The sequence below is a fragment of the Mesoplodon mirus genome (genome assembly GCF_964341445.2).
Source record: "Mesoplodon mirus genome assembly, chromosome: 10".
In the NCBI taxonomy this organism is placed as follows: Eukaryota; Metazoa; Chordata; class Mammalia; order Artiodactyla; family Ziphiidae; genus Mesoplodon; species Mesoplodon mirus.
The window spans coordinates 100,803,285-100,824,801 of NC_138986.1; the positions used below are offsets into that span (position 1 = coordinate 100,803,285).

General features: G+C 43.4%; 1 protein-coding gene and 2 long non-coding RNA genes across 3 annotated transcripts in view; 1 reads left to right on the plus strand and 2 right to left on the minus strand.

The window, feature by feature from the left end:
* LOC309811552 overlaps positions 1-21,517 on the minus strand; it is a 624,797-nt gene that overhangs the window by 576,010 nt on the left and 27,270 nt on the right. The window lies entirely within an intron of this gene.
* The window catches only part of LOC309810912 (protein FAM170A-like), a gene marked incomplete at both ends in the record, with an annotated part of 49,014 nt that overhangs the window by 15,337 nt on the left and 12,160 nt on the right, over positions 1-21,517 (plus strand). The gene's annotated exons all lie outside the window — the stretch shown is intronic.
* Positions 29-4,225, minus strand: LOC309811553. Its single transcript, XR_014295209.1, has 3 exons — positions 4,175-4,225; positions 2,030-2,075; positions 29-149 (listed from the first exon to the last, which is right to left on the minus strand). It is a non-coding gene; the product is annotated as an uncharacterized lncRNA (long non-coding RNA).

The following is a 21,517-nucleotide window of genomic DNA, read 5'->3' on the forward strand; positions in this document are numbered from 1 at the left end:
CGCAGAGAAAGGCTGTCCTCACCCACTGAGACCAGGTTCCGGAAGTTTTCCACCATCACATCCTGGTACAGCTTCCTCTGGGCCGAGTCCAGCAGCCCCAGCTCCTCCTCTGTGAAGGCCACGGCCACGTCCTTGAAGGTCACCGCCTCCTACGACAAACAACACCACCTCAATCTTATACCCAGTGGCCAGTGGAAGAGGGGCAGCCCCGAGGAGACGAGGAGGATGGGAAGTTGCTCCGGCTCCTGTGAGGTGTGCAGACTTCCCAGCACCCCCTCCTTCCATCCTGCCAATGCCACACACTGACTTTCCTCAGCCTCACCGGACGTGCAGCTATGAAAGAGAAAGCTTTGTGTATTTACCTGGGGCTCTCAGACAACTCATAAGTAAACTCCCTAGAATTCTAACCACTGGATCCTGAACTAAAAAGCTTTCACTCTTTAATTATTATTGCCAAGTGCCCCAGAAACAGTTACCAATTTAGTCCTGGCAGTATTTGATGGCACCTGCTTTCTCACTGAGGTGGGAACCAGCTGAGAAGGAGTGTTATATGTGGAAACTAACCAAAAGGCCATGCCAGGTCTCTGAATGAAAACTCTCTCTTTCCCAGTTCCTGTCTTTCGCTTGAATGCAATACTCTGACTCCAGACCCTTGGTTTTCTGGGTGAGTCTGAGTTGGTTCCTCCTTTTTTCACAACCCCGATTCTTTATATTTAAAACAAAGATGAAACCAAGCACCTCTTTATACAATTGTTCTGAGCTGTCTATGCAGTGACAAGTGCTTTAAGTACCACTGGACTTTTTCAACTAAGGTCATGTATTACTCTGATTAGAAAAAAATATAAGATGGAAAAAGAAACAAACCAGTAAATAAAATACACAAAGGGTCTGACTCAAGCATGGGGAAGACTGAATCTAACTCTGGTCGTGAGAAAACTTCTAACAATACATGACTTTTTCTGCGTGAAGCAGCAGTTTGATCCTGCTGTGCTCTGCCGTATTTGGATATTCTACCAAAAAACATCCAAGGCACCACATGTAAAACATACCTCTTAAATTCTGAATACCTAAACCTACTATGTTAAGGGCAAAAAGGGGCAATATGCTTCAGAACAGATATTTTGAGAAACAGGTTAAATCAGGAACACCATCACTGTAGTGCTCCTGAAACAGGAGAAGTCTTTAAACTAAATGTCTGTGAATAAAGAATAGTTTAAAAAATAGGTGCAGGGCTCCCCTGGTGGCGCAGTGGTTGAGAGTCCGCCTGCCGATGCAGGGGACACGGGTTCGTGCCCCGGTCCGGGAAGATCCCACATGCCGCGGAGCAGCTGGGCCCGTGAGCCACGGCCGCTGAGCCTGCGCGTCCGGAGCCTGTGCCCCGCAACGGGAGAGGCCACAACAGTGAGAGGCCCGCATACCAGAAAAAAAAAAAAAAAAGGTGCATAAGTTTGCAGGAACATGATAAAGCAATTAAAAGTGAACGTTAGCTAGTATTAAATGAAAAAAACAATTTAAAACTGTATCTATGTTATAAATACAAATACACATCCATGAATACATATGATGGAGAGATTACAGAAATATAAAAGCAGCTAATTTGTAAGCAGGTAAGCAGTAGACTGGAAGATGTCCTTCATTTCCCTTAATTTTTCTTTTACTTGTAAAATAAAAAAAGATGAAATAAAAAAAAATTAAAACAGAAACCAATTAAATTTAACAGGAATTTTTAAAAAAAGCACACATGGCACACTCAGGTCCTCATATGCTTAGACTCTCCTTGAAAGAGAAAACCCATATGGAACTATACCCAATATTTTGTAATAACCTATAAGGGAAAAGAATCTGAAAATACATGTACATATATGTATAACTGAATCACTTTGCTGTACACCTGAAATTAATACATTGTAAATCAACTATACTCCAATCAAAAAAAAAAAAAGAAAAAGAAAAAAAAAGAGGAAAACCTGTGTCCAACCTGAGTACAAAAATGGCGTTTTTAACAGCAAGAAAGGCAAGCTCTACTCACCTGGAATGTGCTCATTTTCTCTCTCCTTCTGGGGCAGTGCAGAGTCCTAGCAAGACAGACAGGGAAAGAAGAAGTCAAACTGGAAACTGGTTTAAAGAAAAAGAAGTCACTAACCCACGTGGTGCTCATTGTGAATTACCAAGGCTCCCAGTCCTCGGGGTGGCTACAGCTGATTATGCTTGATGAGCAGAGCCCCACGCAGATACCAGATGCCCCCGTGAACCCCCTCAGTGGCTGTGTGAGGAATGACCTGCCCATCCATACACAGTGGCCCCCTCACAGGGTGCCTGCAGCTTCCACAGGGGTCATTCTTATTCTGGGTATGGTGTAAACAGAGACCATGTAAGTCAGAGTAGGTTTTGGAGTCAATATGCGTGGGCTCTGATCAGGCTACGCCATTCACGAGCAGTGTCACCCTGGGCAAGTTATTCACATCTCTTCGCCTCAGTTCTGTCCTCTGCCAGTAGGGGAGAACACGGGCATCCACCTCGTGAGATCGTCATAAGGTAGGAAGCTCTGAGAACACCACTGTCAGGGTTTCTTATTTCTTAGCAACTGCGGTAAAGCAGATGATATTTTAGTTAGAAATTATCCTTAGAGATGTGATTTCTACCAACAGAAGACTGTCAGACATGTGGAGGTCCTACGTTGTTGCCCTGTTATGTGAGAGTCTTTATAGACTTCTGAAAATCTCTGCTTGTCTTCCTAAAGATTTTGTGACTGCAACAATAATATTTAAATTGACATGGACAACTTTTTACAAAAGGTATAAAAAGACGTTAAGTTTCCTTTTAAACAGGAAGTACCCTTTTGACAATTATGCACAGAGGTAAAGAGAACTAATAAAAGCCAGGATTCTGCAACAACAGTAAAAAATAGTTTGACAGTCCATACCTAATTCAAATGAAAAAAAGACAGGAATCTGAATTGTAATTATATCATTATAAATATAGGAAAGTTTAAGAAATAAATGGGAGACTTCCCTGGTGGTGCAGTGGATAAGACTCCACATTCCCAATGCAGGGGGCCCGGGTTCGATCTAGTACAAAAGATGGCAATGATTCCACTCCCCAAAGCTTGGGAGAGAGATATCTTCACAACTTCTAACGACCTCCATTTTGACTCTACACTTGCTAGCTATCTTCTGCTCAATTCAGGATTCTGAAAGGGGCCCTGACAGTTGACAATAATTAGTGGGGGAATAAAATCATTGGACTAAGTAGGCCTTTGGTGAATCCAGCTCAGTTTTATCTGTGACATCCAGCAGGGTCAATTTCCTCGGCCTCAGTTTCCAGAAAAGACCCTCTCTTGAGCTTCTCGAATTTTCACGTGCATGTGAATTACTGCGGGATCTTGTTGGAACGCAGCCGCCTGGACCCCCTACGCAGAAATTATAAATCAGAAGGTCTCGAATGGGGCTCAAGGCTGGGCACTTCTATCCAAGTGATGCCAAGGCCGCTGGTTTGTGGACCACAATTTGAGTAGCCCTGCAGTGTAACATCAGTCCCACAAAAAACAGCCTCCACTACACAGAAACATACACAAAGAGTAACCAGACAAAAAGGCACTAAAACATTAACAACTGGTATCTTTACATCCTAAAGTTACAGATAATTAAAATTTTTCTTTATGTATATATCTGCATTTTTCCATAATGATTATGCTACTTCTATGATATACATATTATTTGAAATAAAATAAATGACCCAGTTGAGAAAACTATCTTAAAAACTCATAAAATAGCCTAAACCTTGCTCTCAAGGTCCCCACAATTAAGTCCCGACCTCCTTTCATGATATGATTCTAGCCAGTACCCTATGCTCAAAGAGAATATACCAAAGGGATTAGCAAACTCAGCTGCTGGACTCAAACTGCCTGGGTCCCAACCCCAGCTCTGCCTCCTACCATCTGGGTGAGGATGGGCCAACAGAGTTGTGTTCCCTGCCCCCAGCTCCTCAGCCTTAAAGTAGAGAAAACAGCAGTACCAATTCACAGAGCCACCGCCTGATGGAAATGTGTTCATTTGCATAAAGCTTTTAGAATGGAAATTAGTGACCAAGGCTCAGTTATCATCGTTACCCATGTCTCATACGTTCTACAATTTATAGGAATACCTTAAGGAGAAGAATGCCAAGTCCTACTCACGTGGGGCTCTGTTGCCTCTTCCTCCGCGCAGTGCTTTGTGAGAAGCCAGGGCTGGGGAAGGAAAGGAGACTGTGAAATACCAGGGCTGTGTTTCCATCCCCACTAATTCATACCGCACCCCCTTCCGCCCCCGTACCAGCTACAAGTCCTCTCCTCCCAAAACAGGCCAGGAGTCCAGGACAATTCAGCTTCCTGGGCTCACAGAATCCCGCTGCGAAATGGGTGCCTCCCGAATTAGCGTAGTATTAATACCAACAATGTATCAGGCAGTTGTAGACCTTTTACTTGTGCTATCTCGTTTCTTCTCACAACACTATATTAACAAGGCGTTCCTTTTTCCCCCCTTTTACCGAACAGCAACGGAGGCACAGAGGAGTTAAGCAACTCACCCAGTGTGACGCCGTATGAAGCGGTAGGGCTAGCTCATAGGTGGGGGACGGGGTCAGGTTAGGGGTGAAGAAAACCGGGGAGACCCTCAAACCCCAGGAGGCACGACCTGAGCCCACCCCATCCCGGGTACGTTACCAAACGCAAAGAAGCTCCGCCCGCGGGGCGTACATCACCACTCCAGGCCCTCAAACCTCCGCTTTTAGCCGCTCCTCCTCTTTCTCCCCAAACGAAAGGTCTGCAAAGGGGAAGCTTGAATGGGTCGTGAAGAGCGGACCTGAAACACCGTCATCAGGCAAAACATGGCTGCTGCGTGTCCTCCTGGGGCGGAAGTGCCTGCGACTAACCCGGAACTCCTGGACCATATTTCCCAGAATTCCGCGGGTAAACCTTTACAGCGAGGCGTTACTGTAGCTGCAGTATATGGGACTACACGAGTTTACGAGCTCTGGACTACATGTCCCAGAATGCAAGGGTGGGTGCGGGGGTGTCTACCGGCACGAGCTCTGGACTACATGTTTTCACTCTGGTTTTCACTTTCCGGAATCCCTGAGAAGGTCTCAGGCCGTCTTGCCGTTCTACTGTGTAGGCCTCAGAAGAGTGTAGATTCTGTTCATTGAAAGGCGTACAAACTCAGTAGAATTTTGGACGTCTTCAATAGGCTAAGCGACATAAAAGCATTACCAGCCACGAAGGCTTCCTGGTAAACCCCAAAGAGTTTCACCATTGGAATAAGGGGAGAAGGAAACTGGGCTTTCTTTGGCAGGGACTGAAGCCAAACGCCAAAACACCTCATTCCCTGAAATTGTGTAAAGGTGAACGTGTTTTGTTAGCATCTTACAACCCGTGCAGAAGCAAGGGAAAATCCTTTCTAGAGACAGACATCAACATCCTAGGTCTCAAGTTATTTCTGTAATTATAAAATCTGTGACATTGCTATTTGACCAAGTGAACTTTAAGGGGAAGGAAAAAGCATTACTTGACATACGGAGGGACACTTCACAGTCATAAAAGTTTCAAATTCTCAGAAACTAATAACTTCAGCTGATACTTTATAAAGCAAACATTGACAGAACCATGAAGAGAAACATTCAAATTCATAATTGGATCTGGAGATTTGAACACATACATAGAGGGAAATGTTGAGCCTTAAAAGCATATATTAAAGTAGAAAGGGGGGCTTCCCTGGTGGCGCAGTGGTTGAGAGTCCGCCTGCCGATGCAGGGGACACGGGCTCGTGCCCTGGTCCGGGAAGATCCCACATACCACGGAGCGGCTGGGCCCGTGAGCCATGGCCGCTGAGCCTGGGCGTCCGGAGCCTGTGCTCCGCAACGGGAGAGGCCACAACAGTGAGAGGCCCGCGTACAGCAAGGAAAACAAAAACAAAACAAAACAAAACAAAGTAGAAAGGAAGTTGAAAATTGATTCAGAAAACATCCATTTCAGGAAATTAATAAATGAATAATAAAACTGAAGAAGGCAGATGGAAAAATATAAGATCAGATGAATGAAATACAAAATAAAGTAGATCCCACACACACCCACAAAACAGAAATTAAAGAAACAAACAAAACAAACAAAAAAAGATCATCCATAGTATAAACAAAGATTTTTTCAAAAATGTGTTCCAAATTCTTTCAGGAGAATATCCTCCAAGAACTATTCCTGACTTAAGCCAACATAGCACACAGGATTTCTTTCCACTACAAGTAAAGTGAAATCTTGGATATAGCATGATGAAATACGGTAACATGATTAAGTTTTATTTATTCACCTCCTGTTCCCTATGGCACCCTCCACTCCCTTCTCTACCCCGTAAGCTACCATTCTAATTTGTTTGATGTGTTTTCTTTTGGGTGTGTTCTTGTGCAAAATGTGCACTTGTGTATAGTTTCAATTCATATAAATAATATTGTGTCATAAAATTCATTCTGGTGTTTATTTCCTTCATTCAGGAGTATATTTTTAAGATTCACCCACCCAGGCTTCCCTGGTGGCACAGTGGTTGAGAGTCTGCCTGCCGATGCAGGGGACGCGGGTTCACGCCCCAGTCTGGGAAAATCCCACATGCCGTGGAGCGGCTGGGCCCGTGAGCCATGGCTGCTGAGCCTGCACGTCCGGAGCCTGTGCTCCGCAGCGGGAGAGGCCACAACAGTGAGAGGCCCACGTACCGCAGAAAAACAAACAAACAAAAATACATTCACCCATCTATCTAATTTGTTTCATAGAGTTCCATTTTCTGCACCCACATTTTACCTGTACTCTTCCAACTGCCATGCCAATGATAATAAAATAAACATCTTCTTACATTTGTTTATAGACGTATCTGAGAATTTCTTTGGAGTACATACCCGAGGGAAATTATTTCATAGCAAATATGTATACCTTAATAATATAGCCAGATTGACTTCCTGAACGGCTACACCAGTCCAGATTACCAAAGAGTTGCACGTCAGGTTTTTGTGCAACCACTTACCTTCATTTGGACGACTCATCACCATTTTGCTAGTGTATTAAATGTATAGTAGTATCTTGTTTTAGTTAAATTTCTCTGATTTCTAATAAGTTTGATCTTTTTTCAAATGCTTGGTAGCTTCATCTATAAGTGTCTACTTACAACTTTTGCCCCATTTTCTAATGTGGATGCTATCTTTTTCTTCCTCATTTCTATTACATATTCTGATTATTAATACCTTTTCAGTTTTACCAATTACAAGTATCCTTTCCTAATTGGGCACGTGTTTCTAAAATTTTTCTATTGTGTTCTTCATGGAATAGAAATCTTTAATTATAAGATAATCAACCAATAATTTCTTAATATCTGTGCTTCTGAAACTCCTCAGGTGAAAAAATATATTTCTACCTTTTAAAAATTAACTTTCTAGACTTATCTTTCACATGTATGTCCTTTAAAGATTTTGGAGTCTATTTATGTACATTTTATTACATGGGATCCACTTTTACTTTTCTCCAAGAGAAATTCTTAAAAATAGTGATATTCATGGCTTGAAGGTTCAATATTACAAAGATATCAGTAATCCTCAAAATGATCTATAGGCTCAATCAAACCCCAATAAAAACATCAGCATTTTTTCCCTTGGAAATTGATGAGATGTTTACAAATATTATGTGGGAAAGCAAAGAGCTACAAGAAGAGCTGGGGGCTTCCCTGGTGGCGCAGTGGTTGAGAATCTGCCTGCTAATGCAGGGGACACGGGTTTGAGCCCTGGTCTGGGAAGATCCCACATGCCACGGAGCAACTAGGCCTGTGAGCCACGTACTGAGCCTGCGCGTCTGGAGCCTGTGCTCCACAACAAGAGGCCATGATAGTGAGGCCCACGCACCACGATGAAGAGTGGCCCCCGCTTGCCACAACTAAAGAAAGCCCTCGCACAGAAACGAAGACCCAACACAGCAAAAATAAGTAAATAAACTCCTACCCCCAACATCTAAAAAAACATAAAAATAAAAAATAAAAGAAGAGCTGGGACAATCTGAAAGAAGAATGAAAAGAAAGATATGAGTCACATTAAATCTTACTATAAATCTACAATATAAGATAGTCTGGTGTTTGCTCAAGGATAGACAAGATAATACACATCAAAATCCATGTTGAAACAGACATTATAACAACGTGTAAAAAGAAAACACTGCAGGGAACTCCCTGGTGGTCTAGTGGTAAGGATTTGGCGCTTTCACTGTGGTGACCCTGGTTCAATCCCTGGTCAGGGAACTGAGATCCTGCAAGCCACGCAGCACGGCCAAAAGAAAAAAGAAAGAAAAGAAAACACTGCAGCAGAGAGGGGAAAGAACTCTTGTTAATACAGTTGATCCTTGAACTAGGGTTCAAGGGGGTTAGGGGTGCCAACCCTCTGCTAAGTTGAAAATCCAAGTATAACTTATAGCCAGTCCTCTGTACGTACATGGTTCCTCCATAATCGGCAATTCTGCATCTGAGGATTGAACCAACGTTGGATCGTGTAGTAGTGCAGTATTTACTATTAAAAAAAAATCCTCGGGCTTCCCTGGTGGCGCAGTGGTTGAGAATCTGCCTGCTAATGCAGGGGACACGGGTTCGAGCCCTGGTCTGGGAGGATCCCACATGCCATGGAGCAACTAGGCCCGTGAGCCACAACTACTGAGCCTGCGCGTCTGGAGCCTGTGCTCTGCAACAAGAGAGGCCGCCATAATGAGAGGCCCGCGCACCGTGATGAAGAGTGGCCCCCACTTGCCACAACTGGAGAAAGCCCTCGCACAGAAACGCAGAGCACACAGCAAAAATAAATAAATTAATTAATAAACTCCTACCCACAACATCTTCTTTAAAAAAAAAAAAAATCCTCGTATAAGTGCACTTGTGTAGTTTAAACCCATGTTGTCCAAGGGTCAACTATTGGTTCTCAGTCAGCTGGATATCCATATGGGAAAAATATTAATCATTACTGCAAAGGATATAAAAATATAAATTCCAGAAGATCTGCAGACTTAAATTTGAAAAGTAAACAATGATGCTTTAGGAAAGAAACGTAAGATAACAGCCTTTTTGCCTTGGAGTAGGAAGAATTTCTTAAGACCAAAAAAATCACCAACTGTGAAAGAAAAAATTGAAAAATTAGACTATTTCAAAGTTAAGAAACACCGTAAACCCAAACGCAGCACTCTTGGGCCAAAAGTGAGAGAGATTTTAAAAACATCTATGGAATAAAAGACTCAGATGCATCCCTCATGCCCATGCATTCTTCAAGGGTCAACTGTATCTACCAAAGTTGAACATATACCCTATAACCCTTTGGTTCCACCCATAGAAATATCCCTCAAACAAGTGCACAAGGCACATTCTAGATTGCTCACATCACCACTAACTGTGATAGCCAAGAATGGGGAAGTACCCAATACCCACCAATAATGGGATTAATAAATAGATTTTGATATGTTTACACACTGCAATAATATCCACCAATGAAAATGAATCAACGGTATCCACTCCCATCAATATGGATAAATGTCATGGATATACTCTGGAGCAAATGAAGCCAACACAAAATAGCACCTATTACATGACTCCATTTATATCAAGTACAAAATAGGCTAAGTGAATCTACACCATTACAAACTAGTGGCTACCATATGGAAAGGAAGGTTACTAGAAAGAGCCAAAAAGGGATGCTTCTAGGGTTTGGGGTTTGTCCTGGTCCTCCAAGAACTAGACGGCAAAGTGCTGAGAAAGACTTTAATGAACAAATATTTCATTAGGGGAAACATCGGAGAGAAAATGGCAGGGAGCTCTGGAAGGCTGGCAGAACTATCAGCGCATAGTGCAAGTCTGACCCTGAGTGAAGATTTGGAAGAAAGATTTGGTAAATCATCCGAGACTGCCTTGTCATCTACGTAAAATCCTTCAAGGCTGTCAGAGTCCTTGAAAGAAGGTCACTGGACAGAGGAATCCTGGTCTCCAAGAAATGGCCTGCCTTAGGATCCCTGCTGTGCTGACTAGGAGCAATCAGGGGCAAGGCCGGCCTCCAGGCAAACGTGGTGATGGATTTAAGAGCAGCAGCTGGGACCTTTGGCCAGTTATGCTCCCTGTGGTCATAACTGTGAAACAGGAGACTCTCAACGTGGATGCTTCCTTGTGATAAGATCGGGTTGTTTATTTCTGTCAGAAATAATCCTGAAGCAACGTTGCGTCCTTCTCAGTATATCATACCCCAGAGATCTAAAACGTTCGTTTGTTCTGTTATTGATAATGTTCACCTCTTGGCTAAGGTAGTGTTCACCAAATTTATACCTTGTTGTGATCAATACTTTGTGGAGAGATATTTTGGGTTTTGTAGCATCCTGCTCCTTGTAAACTTTCAACCAGTAGTTTTATAATTCATTGATTACTCTTGCCAGAACCTATCATTACTATGATGGTTGTAAATAATGATTTTTACATTACGTCATTCCTTCTATATATTTATGGTTTGGCATTCTATTATGAGAGCCCTTCCTTCCCTCCCTTCCTCTTTTTTTATTCATATTCTGTATGATAATTATTTATTTTAGGGTCAAATTGCTCAGATTTACCCAGTGTGAGTCTCTTCAAGCTGGATCTTTTTACACGTCCCACCACTCTTTCCTACTTTCTGGCACAGTAAATTTTCTCCAGGATCATTCTACACTTTCCTTGCTCCAGCCCTGAAATAGAAACGTGGATATACATGCTTATATACATCACATACACATGTGTGTGTTTGTATATCCTCGCACTTCCATATCTACTTCTGTAAATACCTAGCACGTGCACTCACTCCCTCTCTCTCTCTACAGATGGGTGGACGGATGGATGGATGGGTAGACAGATCTGTATAAATAACTTATGGTCAGACTTCCATATCCGTGGTTCCTCTGTATCTGCAATTCTGCAACCATGGGTTCAACCAACCACAGATCATGTAGTACTGTAGTTATTACTATTAAAAAAAACCCTGCATATAAGTGGACCTGCCCAGTTCAAACCCATATTGTTCAAGGGTCAACTGTAACTTGCTAAATAAAGCCCTTTAACCAACTATATTAAAAATACCACCATTGGTCTGCGTATGGAATGCCATCCAAACCTGCTTTGTCCTTACTGGTTCCACATCCAGAGGGTCCTCTGCTATTATGCTCAGTTCTCTCCTCATGTGCATCTTTTCAACAAGAGAGACTTTTTTTTTTAAACCTCCACAATGTAGGTATATCCACTTTTGTTTCTAGCTCCAGGATTTTCCCTCTCCCTATTATGGATCTGTAGTTAAAGCACAGCATAAATAATAAAGCTTCAACTGTTGAAACTCATGAATTTTTCTGTGTATGCAAAATAATCTGAGAACTGTTTTGTTTTTGAAATTGGCTTCCAGAGTTCATACCATAATTTTGATCTTATATGCCTTATGACAATATAGAACAATCATATGAGGTCTTAACTGCAAGGGATAATTATTTAATACTTTTTCAAATTCTATTAAAATAATTTCCTGCTTTGGCAATACCCACTATTCAATGAAAAAAATATAACATGAAGTTATAAAATGGAAAAATATCACAAAATGCTCCTTGCCTAGGAAAACCACTCTGGAAGAGTATCCCTTTACACATGATCTTATGCATGTACACATACATGTGTGCACATGCACACATACACAAACACTAACAAAGATTTATGGTTGATTATACTATGAAGGCTACAATCTGTGATCTCTCAAAGCCCATATTGTGTATCTCCTGCGATTATGATATGTCATAAATTTTTAAAATAAATTTTTATTTAATTTATTTATTTTTGGCTGCATTGGGTCTTCGTTGCTGCGTGCGGGCTTTCTCTAGTTGCAGTGAGTGTGGGCTACTCTTCGTTGCGGTGCGCGGGCTTCTCATTGCAGTGGCTTCTCTTGTTGCGGAGCACAGGCTCTAAGCACGTAGGCTTCAGTTGTTGTGGCACACAGCCTCAGTAGTTGTGGCACACGGGCTTAGTTGCTCCACAGCATGTGGGATCTTCCTGGACCAGGGCTCGAACCCGTGTCCCCTGCATTGGCAGGCGAATTCTTAGCCACTGTACCACCAGGGAAGTCCCTGTCATCATTTTACCGGCTTCAGATTAATATAGGAATCTATCAAAACTCAAATTCTTACAGCTGTACACTAATTTCCATTAAAAAATTTAGTGACATCATTGATGTGGTGTTCATCTTTTTGGTATTTTAATCTCATAATCAATAACTTCCAATTCTATGATTTCTAAATCAAAGAGATCTAATATATTCTGATATATATACTCCTTTCCTGAAACCATGCTTTACTGCAACCAATAGGGAAAAGCACATAAATGTCAGTCTTGTCTCAATAATACACTGGATAATTTTATCAAATTCCTACAAGTTTTCTGGGTATTTGCCTCATGGATGTGGGGGAAGAATATGGCATAGCCCCTACCTGAGAAGTTTAGAAGAAATGCTACAATAATTAGAAGGCAAACATTTCAAAGTCTGGATGAAAATGCAGAGAATTAGAAATCAGTAAGTTCAAGGTCAACTAAAAATTTTTTTTCTAGGGACAAACAATTTTTGTGACACTTTCAAAGTGTTACAGTAAACCCTGCCTTAATATTGACAGACAAAAAATCAATTGTATACCATGCAGTTACTGTTGTTGCAAAGTTAATCATGTTTTTTCAATCTGTACCATCAGAAAAAAAAATCACAAAGTAGTTCAATTTCTACTGAACACAGTCCTTGGTAAACTAGACGGGGTCTCAAATAACCACCCAACTTGAGAACAGAGGCTGCGGGAGGCAAGGAGCCAGTTGCGATAGGCTAATAGCATATTAATATTGAAGACTGGGGGGCTTCCCTTCCCTGGTGGCGTAGTGGTTAAGAATCTGCCTGCCAATGCAGGGGACACGGGTTTGAGCCCTGGTCCAGGAAGATCCCACATGCTGCACAGCAGCTCAGCCGCGTGCCACAACTACTGAAGCCTGCACACCTAGAGCCCGTGCTCCACAAAGAGAAGCCACTGCAATGAGAAGCTCACACACTGCAACGAGAAGTAGCCCCCACTCACTGCAACTAGAGAAAGCCTGCGTGCAGCAATAAAGACCCAAGGCAGCCAAAAATAAATTAAAAAAATATATATTGCAGATTGGTTTTCTGCAGTGGTTTTCAGTATTTCAACAAAAGTTCATGTCCTGAATTAATTTTATTTTGCAGGTTTCCCCATCTGGATACAACTTTCATATATTATACATTTCCCCCTTTTGGTTTATTTAAAACACAAGTACTGAGCACACCTAAAAGCACTAGTCAATGATAAGGTTGTGTAGATTCAGCAGCCAAGTCCCTGCCCTCATGGAGCGCACATTCTCATGGACATCAATTTTGACTAGCTCATCCTTACACTTTTGTTAAAGCCCAGACCAAACTCTTTTCCTTTCTAAGTGCTATCTCCTAAGTGACATCTGATAAATGTCAAAGTTCTGAATGCAGCCCTTACTGCACCACTCAGAAGGGATCTCTGCTGTGTGCTCTGCTGAACACTAGGATCTGTTTAGCTACTGCTTCAACACCAACTAATTTAAAATACTTTCTCTCCTATGAGACCTGACGCTTGCAAGAATTCACGTTGCACGTGAGTTTTTTGAAAACAACATTTTGTAGAACTTCTATCCTCTGACAGTTCCTTGATGTTCTTACCACTCTCGCTGCTTTCATAAAATGTATCCCCAGTACGCATTTTGTGATGACTTATAAGATTGGAGCGCCAACTGAAGCTTTTACCACACGTCTCACACTGGTAAGGTTTCTCCCCTGTATGAACTCGCCTGTGATACTGAAGCTGTGAACACCGACTAAAGACTTTACCACACACATTACATCTGTATGGCTTCTCTCCAGTGTGGATGCTCTGATGAAGCTGAAGACTTGAGGCCTGACTGAAGTGCTTACCACGCTCCCCACACGTATATGGTTTCTCTCCTGTGGGGACCTTCCGATGCATGTCGAGGTTCAGGCTCCACATGAAGCCCTTCCCAGTGTCTTGGGCAAGTCACTTGGCCTCTGTATTTATTTGTACTTATCTACACTTATCTGTCACTTGGGGGTTATAATTGTACCTGTTTCATGGGTACGTTGTACAAAAGATCTGTAAAGTAGTTACAAGAAACTGACACAGAGTAAGCACTCCACAGACATTGGCTATTAGCTATTGGAAATCTTTCTCCATGAAACAGATGACTTTATCAGTGGATGACTCGGTGGGAGACAGTGAATCACAGAATCACAGCAAGTTGAAAGTGACCTAGTTCACACTCTTATGTGAAAAAAAGAAAAGTGTGCATGGGTAGAAAATGTCTGAAAGTTTACATAACAAATAGTTCATCATGTTAACTTTGAGGATTAGAATAAATCAGGAAAGGAGGAAAGAAAAACTTGAGTGTCATTCAATTTCTCTATCATTTGTGTTTCTACACTGAGACTCTGAATACACTGGAAGTGCAATTTTTTTTAATGTGGCGGGATAAAGGTTTTCAAGTTCTCCTGATACATCCGTATTATTATTTCAGAATTGCTGGCATTTCTTGCCATCTTCGGATCTACACCCATTTGAGTCAGTGGGCCATTCTGGACGGAGGAGATAATAGAGCAGAAGTGAAGTGAGAGGAAAGGAGAGAAAAGATTTTCTCTTTTCTCTTCAAAGAGGAAAGGTCTTTGGAATGGGAACAACTCACAACCAAACTTTGGGGAAAGGATGTGATGGAAAACGAGACAAACATCCTAAACCTGTGATGAGAAGGATTCCCTGGGCTGGATGGAGGGAGGTCACAGGTGGCTGGACAAGGAAACCAACTAGCGAGAAACACACACAAGGGCAGAGTAAACACCCTGAGGCCACTCAGCCTGACTCCATGCAAACATATGTCCAGCAGACAGCCCTTCACCTGTGGCTCCCCAGCAAGACAGGTACCTCAGGGGTGCCAACTCATTCTGAGTCCATTATGCCAGGCCATTCATAAACCGCGGTCTAACGTGTGAGGAATAAACTCTCAATGTTTATGAGGAAATTGGGGAAGGAGATTGAAAGGTTACTTAAACGGAAAAAAAAGAAGTTCAGGAAGGCAGGATGGTAGAGAGACAAGAAAAAAACATTAAAAGATAGAAAGGATTTGCCAAAGAAGAGAAAGAAATAGCAATGATTCCGAATGGGTTAACCTGCAGCTAGGAAGTTAAGGAAGATTATTGATGGGTGAAGACTATGGAATAAAGCGAATAAAATTTATCCGAAATTGCTGAGAATATGGTAAGAAGCATCATTATCAAATTATGAATTGGCTGCAATGGCATACTAGGGGGGCGCTAGGAAGGGGAAGCAAATGATCCTGAGATGACAGTAGCAGGTGGAAAGTGGTTTCAGGGGAAGATCAGTCTTGCAGAGGGTGTATCAGAGGAGGGCAAGTGTGAGCAAGCAAGGAAATACTAAGTGTATACGGTTCCTTCACTGAGTGCACCCAGCCCCGTGGTCAGCCTTGAGAACAAGCAGGACTTCAGGTACTGGAGCTACATTTCATACATCAAGACTTGAGAAGACACCGTTAACTCAGGTCTTCTCTTCAAACTCCATCTTTCCTTCTTGACCTTCATTTGGCCTCTTCCCTTACCCTCAAGCTGTGGACGGAGGCCACAGAGCAAGATGGATCACTACTGTCCTCCATCACCTGGCGACTGTGGTTCACATCAGTGCAGTACCAAAGGCAATAACCAAGTAACAGACACAAGAGTGTATGAAGAAGAAGAGATTCTGATAAGGCTTTCTGTGACAGTGTGGGCCAAGTCGGATCTATATGGCTGGTATCACGTGAATTATGAGCAGCCTTAGGGGAGAAGTTCTCAGAAGGCAGAGCCTGGCTCTCTAGAGGCTCTGTGTCCTCACAGCCCACTCCAAGACCTCAGTTACAGCTTCGGCCCCCAATATCTCTCTCCATCTGCCTACTCAGAGTTTTTGAAGTCTTCTTTCCTCCACATTTCTCTTGAGAGGTGGAGGAGGAAGATGAGCTTCAGGCCAGCTCAGACTCCCCTGGGATCCCAGCAGGATGCCTATCATTAACCTCCCACCTTCTCGGAAGCTCCTAACATCTCCACATTTGCGGGAGTTTTCATTTCAGCTGTGCTTCAAATTGCTGGCTGGAGATGGCCTGTTGGAAGGTGGCTAAAGGCAAGTAGCAATCCTTCGGGCAGCCTGGCCCTTCTCGACTGTCAGACATCTTCAGGGATATTCTAGGAAATGTTGTTTGTTCTAGAGAAGGGAAGGAAACAATCCAATTGTCCAATAATGCTTGAATGGAAAATAAATGATGCTATATGCATGTGATCAAATAATATCAAACAGTCAAAAATCAAAGACCTAGATCTATACGGATTCACGTTTATAAATCTTTAAAACATAACATTGATTGAAAGAAAATAAGATAAGATAAAGAATGTTAGATTGTCATAACAGGTATGAAAGTATTTAACTATTTAATTCAATTCAAAACATTGCTTCTATATATAGAGATGCAAGAAAATAAAATTTATCCAAAGAACACATTATTTACATTTAATATGCGCATTTATCTAGGAGACCCAAAAGAACCCACAGATAAACTAGCAGGAACTAATAAGACGGTTCAACAAGGCACACACATACAAGATCAATAAATTTTAAAACTCAATCAGGCTCCTCTACACTGGCGATAACAAATTAGAAACTGTAAAAGAAAATAAGAAAAAAAGAAGATCTAAAAATTGTCACAAGAGCAATATAAATTATTTAGAGCTAAGCATATGTAGAAGGCAATATAACTAACAAACTGAATACGAACAGTTAAACTCCGCCCAACCCAAGGTTAGGAAAAGACTGTTGTTACTTTATGAGAACAGACCCTCTTCTTAAGGAGCAGATCAGTAAGTGAGACTGAATCAACGAAACACAGCATTTGAAAAGTCAGCAAGTCCAAGCCTCTTGATCGCACATACAGAAGCTGAAGCCCAGATAGGTTGAGTTACTTGGTAAAGGGCCCAATGTCCTGACTCAAGGACTAGCATTTTTCACTCAGTCGCAAGACACAATCAAATGCAGTACCTTGGAAAGAGATGGGGAAAAAATGAAGAAATCAAGTATATAGTTCCTCATCTTTAAGTACAGAAATAGCCGTGACAAAATTACACGTATTGAGGGAAAATTGAAGTGCAGAGTTTAAAATGTCAATAATCCACAGGGAAACTGGAGACCATTTAAAATATTCATATTAAATCTCTCTAGAAAAGACATTAAAAGATCTCCAATCGAAATGTGAATTTTATAATAGACATGGTATGATACAATTTATAATAGATATGGTATGAACCTTTCCCTTTCACGGGAAAGGTTCGGCTGGGAAAAAGGAATTGTTCTTGAAAATGGGGCCTGTGCTATTGCAGACACTGTGCTCAACCTAGGTCCACCGAATGCTCTGATGTCATCACTGAGGTCACAGAATTCCACTGTGCGCCTGGCAACCTTGCAAACATAACAGCCCTGGTGAGCACTAGGCAGTACTGCTGGTTCACTAAGTGGTACAAGTTTTTCAGCCATTTAGGAGACTTGACCATTTTTATTTGTATTGAATCATTTCAACGGATTGCCCAAGAGCCAAGAAGGGCCAACCTGTAGGGAAGAGGAGGAGTTGGACATCTCTTGAGGCATCTTCTAAGGGAGACTTCTAGTTGGTACGATGAAACGGCGACAAAAGAGGAAACATCTGGAAAATGAAGAGTCCCAGGAAACTGCCGAGAACGGAGGAGGTATGTGGGGGGCAACATGGCTGGGGCACATGGGTTACTGCCAAACTGAACATTCTCTAGGAAGCGGAAGGCTGAGAACGTGTCACCTGTGAAGCAGGGAGCGAGAGACCTTGTCTCACTGATGCTGCCGTATCTATCCGGAGGGTCCCTGTGGTGTGAGATGGCACAGACGGCCAGATGTCCCCTGGGAGATGGGAGGTCAGCTCCTCTGGTCTGAGGACTCTCTCCTGGGGCAGCCGGGCCTGGAGCTTTGTCGAACTCACAGCAGGCTGCATCCTGCTTGCACAGACCTAGAGGTGCAGCTTTTCTCAGTCCCCGATTTCTCCCTTATTCTCTTGGATCTTTCCCTGGGGTCATGAGGTGGGGGATGTGAAGGATGCAAGGATGCTGAGAGAGACCCATGAGTTGCTTGGCCTCTTTTACCAAAGTGGAAAGAGAAGCCCCATGAGTTGAAGGCCCTGTTGAAAAATATCTTGACAAGTGGAATGCACTTTGAAAGAAGATTGTTTGTCTAGGCATGGTGTCATATTGAAAGCAAGGAGGTTTTATTCCTACAACAGGAAGAATTTCCCAAAGGAGATCAAGGGAAGGGAAGGGTTTTCCAGAGACTGAGACCGCATGGGCAGGGGTGAGAAATGTCCTCAGGGTCCTGCGGGGAGCTCTGAGAGCCACGGCCCACGTGGTTTCTGCGTGCATTAAATGGAGGCGAGTAGCTTGCCCTGGGAGATGGGTGGTCACCCCAGAGCTCCAGCTAGAGGCCTCTGCCCCAGATTAGAGCCCAGTAGCTCCTACCAGGCCCAGGGCCCTGGAGTCTGTAGGATGGGCCCTGGGAATGGAGCTCTAGACAGCAGGCAGACTTTCAGGCAGTGGCTGGGACAGGCTGGGGAAGGCAATGACTGCCCCTGACCATTCAGAATATTTTGCTCTATGTTCCTGTGTGTGTGTGTGTGTGAGTGTGTGTGTGTGTGTGGTAGTGCAGAGAAGAGCAAGATGAATGGGGGTAGAGTGCTTACCAGATATAAAGTCTGCGTGGTAAATTTCTTGTCACCCTGCCTGACCTGGCTGACACTCGGTGTACGTAAGAGTGTATACAGAATTCTTGTTAGGGGTGTTTTATGAGACAGTAACTCATACACCCATGTACACTCTGATACAGCAAAAATATCACACACACCACATATAACTCCCTTAGTAAACCAAACACGACACATGGAGGTATATACACGCATCCCTCCTATACTACGTTCTCATACAACCCACCTATATCACAATCCTCTCCTCCAACACCAAACGCTGGAGATGAGATATGTATATAGACACACACACTATATATATAGGACAAACACACACACACTATATATATATATATGTATCTCCACAACTCTCGCACAAACTCAGCCAACTTCAGCCATCACCAAATACCTCTGTAAGAACCAGTCACGTGTCATACACACCACACTTGTAACACATTCTTGATTAATGCCACACCCGCTTTGTACAAACCACAGTAAACCACAGTCTCAGTAACCCATGTCAGGATTGCCAGAGAAAATATGGGCTATCCAGTTCAATTTGAATTCCAGATAAACAACAAGTAATTTTTCAGTATCAGTATGTCCCAAATATTGTATGGGCCCTACTTACAGTAAAACTAAGTAAGAACAAATACTGCATGGGAATACTTACACTAAAAAATTATTCTGGGTTTATCTGAAACTGAAAATTAACTGGGTGCCTTGTATTCTTGTTCTCTAAGTCTGGCAACCCTTATATATTTACCATCAGCTGATGTATTATATATTTATTGTAGTTTTGTTCAGTGTGTGTCTTCCCCTACTAGAATGTGCAGCGTTACCAAAGACTACAACAATGGAAGAGTGCCGGATACACAGGAGTAGCTGCTTACTGAATCTTGGTGAATGAATGAATGAACACGCACCATAAATACAAGCCACACCATGTAATGAGGAAAAGTTACATGTCCCAGAATTCCTGACTTGTGAACAGAAACCATGCACACAAAGGCCACAGACACAGATAGACACGTCTGCACTGTGCTCCCCATGCCAACCCCACACTTACCACAGACTTAACTGATACACATCACTCACTCTTCCCACACACTCACAGTCACCACCGAGGCCTACATTACCAACTAGACAGTGAGAGAATAAGTATTGATTGGAATTAAATCCTGGAGGATCCACTGGGAACCACACTCTCAACTGTGTGTATTCACTGCACCTGACACGTGTCACACACTCAGTAAATATTTGTGGACAGAGGACTGATGAACCCACCCTGAGACTTTCATTCCTCCCTCAGGAATCTCGAAGTCACAAGAGGATCCCCCTCGGCTTGGATCCACTGTGGTGGCCCAAGGCTGCAGCCCAGGGGCAGGGGAGGTCTCCTCTGCCTCTAAATACTTCTTCTGTACTTCTACTCCACGCAACCTCAGCTACGCTGGTAAGGGTGCGGGGCTCCTCAGGTGAGGGGGTGCTTGGCTGTGAGGCAGGTGGCACAAGGATCCCAGGGAGGCTGAGAGGAAATCCAGGGTCATCAGAGGTGATGAGGGCTCTGTGGAGGAGCCTGGGCAGGATGGCTGAGCTGTTCCGAGGGTGTGGATGCCAGCTGAGTCTGTGGGGGCGGTGTGAATACTGCTACTACCATGGAGGGGAAGTCAAGGAGCAGGGGCCGGAAAGGTCTGGGCTTGAGGTGGAGGGAAGAGGGACCAGATTAAGCATCCTCAGAGGAAAATGTAGGCTTTGTCTTTGCCTTTGCTTCCAGAGAAGGACAGAGTTCTGCATCATACACATCCAGCCTTAGAGCAGGACCATCCAGCTCAGGTCCACACAGCTCACACATACATCTGCCCTCCAGGCACAGCCCTTCTCAGAGCACACATAAACCCCAAGCACCACAGCCCCATTCCCCAAGTAATGCACCACCGATATTACCAAAATCACACTCCTCGTCGTACACGCATCCAGCCGCATCCCTTACATACCACAGCCCTCACCACCATACTCCACACCCCTGTATACAGACACCGCTCCAGTATCCCCCCCACGCACATGAAATGCCCACAGATGACACCAGATACACCGCTCCATCCTACAGCCAACAGACACCAAGCTCACGACATAGCTACGTCATGCAAATGTCCCTCTCTCGTCTACCACACTTGCTCCCTCACTTCCGGCATGGCCCATGCATGTTATTATGGTTTTAATTTCCTTTTTCAGGAATGCGGAAATTTCGAGACACTGCCTGGCCTACAGCACCCCTAGCCCACGTTCAGGAAGAAGGGGAGACCGCTCCCCCATCACACTGTGTCTCCTCCTTACTCTCTTCACCCTGTAAGGACTATCTGCACCCAGACAAAGAGGAAAGGGGCATGAAAATATACTACATGCAGGTACAAGTGAACAAGGGTGTCGCTGTCTCCTGGAAGACAAAGAAACCCTTGGAGTTGCCTGAAAAGCAGGTGACGATAGAAGAAGTGACCCTTCCTGAGGATGCGTGCCCAGTAGGCACTTGCCCCTCTGATGTGTTCACCGAAAGCCTCCTGTCTGACAGTGAGCCCACTGGGGAGGAGAAAGAGTATGAGGAAAGGGCAGAGCCA